This window comes from Elephantulus edwardii, unplaced genomic scaffold (assembly GCF_000299155.1).
Source record: "Elephantulus edwardii isolate Elephantulus edwardi_28Jun2011 unplaced genomic scaffold, EleEdw1.0 scaffold00005, whole genome shotgun sequence".
Lineage (NCBI taxonomy): Eukaryota > Metazoa > Chordata > Mammalia > Macroscelidea > Macroscelididae > Elephantulus > Elephantulus edwardii.
This window is the reverse complement of record NW_006399755.1, coordinates 3,676,563-3,679,304: the sequence shown is the minus strand read 5'-3', so window position 1 is coordinate 3,679,304 and position 2,742 is coordinate 3,676,563. Positions and strand designations below refer to the sequence as shown.

General features: G+C 38.6%; 1 protein-coding gene across 1 annotated transcript in view; it reads left to right on the top strand.

Annotated features, from left to right (window-relative positions):
* AGBL4 (ATP/GTP binding protein-like 4) overlaps positions 1 to 2,742 on the top strand; it is a 1,996,071-nt gene that overhangs the window by 625,170 nt on the left and 1,368,159 nt on the right. The gene's annotated exons all lie outside the window — the stretch shown is intronic.

Below are 2,742 nucleotides of genomic sequence, written 5' to 3'. Positions count from 1 at the left end.
TAAATTCTGTGACTGGAGTGGTGGGAAATGAGTGGGTTGAGATGGCAAGGTTGGCACAGGATAGAGCGACATTTAGGGCTCGTGTATATAGGGTTGCTATGAGTCACAAGCAACTTGATGGCACATAACAACAACTTAACTTCTCTGCTGGTAGCAAGATTTCAAATTTCTGCCTCTGGACTTACTTATATTAAGTCTGGGAGGATGGTAAATATCACTAATCCCCTCATTCTTTGTCTGTGTACTTGTTAGCATGCCGCCACCAAAATCACCTCATCACCTCACTCACATCATTGGCATAGTCCTACCCAGCCATGTGACAAAAGTTTAAGTCAATGGGCTAAGAGGCAGTTTTGAACAATTAACCCACTACACCTCAACTCATCTGCACAAAGGTTTGCCACCATTTTACAGATGAAAGTAGAAAACTTCTTTTGGGGGACTTGTGGAACCCATGTTGTAAGACTGTCAATACTGTGATTTTTTTCAGAAGCTGATTGCCAGGACTGTCTTCCTTTGTACCTGTGAGTGGATTTAGAGGATTGCCTTTTTGACTACTCGTCACCTGTTTAAAAATTTTTACCACTCAGGGACTCTTTTACTCTAATAATATTTAATTTCAAATTTGTTCTTTCCCAATAATGCTAGGAATTGTTCTTTTTAAAAAATTCCAGCATGGGACAGAGATAAGCAAAAGTTTTGAAATGTAGTATCCCTGGGCCCAACATGGAAACCTCAACCCAAGGACCAAATGATGGACTCTTCCAGCTCTGTATAATGTAGTTTATATCTTGATTTATTGGTATTCATGGGATCAAATTACCAATATGTCTCAGAACTGGCTGCTTGTCATCAAAGGCTTGTGCTTCAGGTCTAAAAATAAACCATGTGATTACATCTAAAAACCTGGTGATATGATGATGAGCCTTAAGAACCCTGTCTTGACTACCCAACCTTCATGCAGAAAGTTATTTAATTGTACACAGCGTGTTCTGGAAATGTTCCCAGTGGAATAATAGATAAGGTAACTGAGTACTTTTTAATTTTGCAAAGTGAACTCTTCCTTATAATTTACTTAATATAGAAATGTAACAATCTGCAGTTTACTGAACAAATAACATTGAAAGTATTTTAGAGTTAGCTTGGGAGCTCTCCTCTGCTTGCCAGTTTGACTTCATTATTGGATTATCCAGATAGAGGGCAGCGAAACTATGCACTCTGCCTTCCTTAAGTGGCACAGAGGACTGATCTCTTGGCCGTTACCAATTCTAAACTTAAGATTTAAGTTCAAGGAGAAAAATCACACTAGAAAAATTTGCAGAGTTGGCTCAAGATAGACTCTTAAGTATAGTACTTGATTCTCTGGGCCTGGATTATGATAATTATGCTTTCCAGAAAATTCTTTAGCTTTAAGCTATCAGATTCTATGTTACTCTAGTCTTCGAAAACAAAACACATGGTTTTGTTGTTGTTATTTGTCATAACTGACTCAAACCTGACACTCCCAGTGAGTTTTCAGAAACTGTAAATCACATAAGAGGAGTAGCTAGTGGATTTGAACTACCTGGCTTAGGATACATGCTGAAGAGGATTGCAGAGATATGGTCAGGATGGTTCAGCATTCCTTCCTGTTCATCAGTCCCATGAATTGTACCTAAATAAAGGCTCCTCTAACCAGCTTCAGAGTATTTCTCCAGTGCTTCTACTTGAACAACTAATAGGAGCAGAATTAGATTACCAGAATAGTCATTTCCTTTTTGATCTGCTTGGCAGGTTTTCCTTTTTGATATATTATTGATTCCTTGTTTTCTGGGGCCCTCTTGCCCTGTTCTTAGACAATTACTCAGAAGACAATTACAACTGTGGACCAAACTCACAACTTTCTTGTCTGATCTAGTTCTGTTCCTGATTCAGAGCTATGGGCTCTCATTTGTGTTAGAGAGGATATAGGACAAGATTAAAGGGTGAATAAAACAGTCTCTAATATTAATTTGTGAAGAATGAAAGGTATTTGACAGATGAAGGCAAGAGATCTAGGAAGATGCCATTGTCACTCCAGGCTACAGGAGAGTTGACTTTTAAATTTTAATGAACAGATATTTAACATTTACAGTTGAGATGAGGTGAGAAGTGTGTTCCAGGCAGAAGAGAGCAGTATCAGCTAAGGTTTAGAAGCTAATTATTCTAGATTTCTTTGATGAATGCTTTTTTGTGATTTCCTTATATTTTTTTATTTTGTGTTGCTTTCCATACAAAATTCATATACATTGTGTTTCATACAATCATTCCCTTTTATTATATATTATAAAATTAACCATCATTGAACTATGCCCACCATATGCCACTTTTCAGGTCCTTGCCAGATTTTCCCATTTCCTTTAACCCGTCCCTCCACCCATCAAATCGTGAGACCTTGTGATTACAACCTGCTCATTTCACCTTTCTACTTCCACCCTTGCCCCTTTGGGCCCCCGTATGTGTTTTACTAGTTATCCTATTTTTACAATAATGTTCTTAAGCAGTATTTGTCCTTATGAGACTGGATAAGTTAACGTTCCTATTTTTTAACTTTGAGAAAACCATTTGAATCAGAGACGCCAAAAGCCTGCGACATCTGTTCCGGCAGAAAGGTCAAAAGAGAGGCTAGGCTCTGACTAGCTGAAGTTGGGCACGTCACAGGACAGCCATCAGACCTCGCAGACCCACCCTATTTTCTCAGGTAATCAGAGACGCCATAAGCCC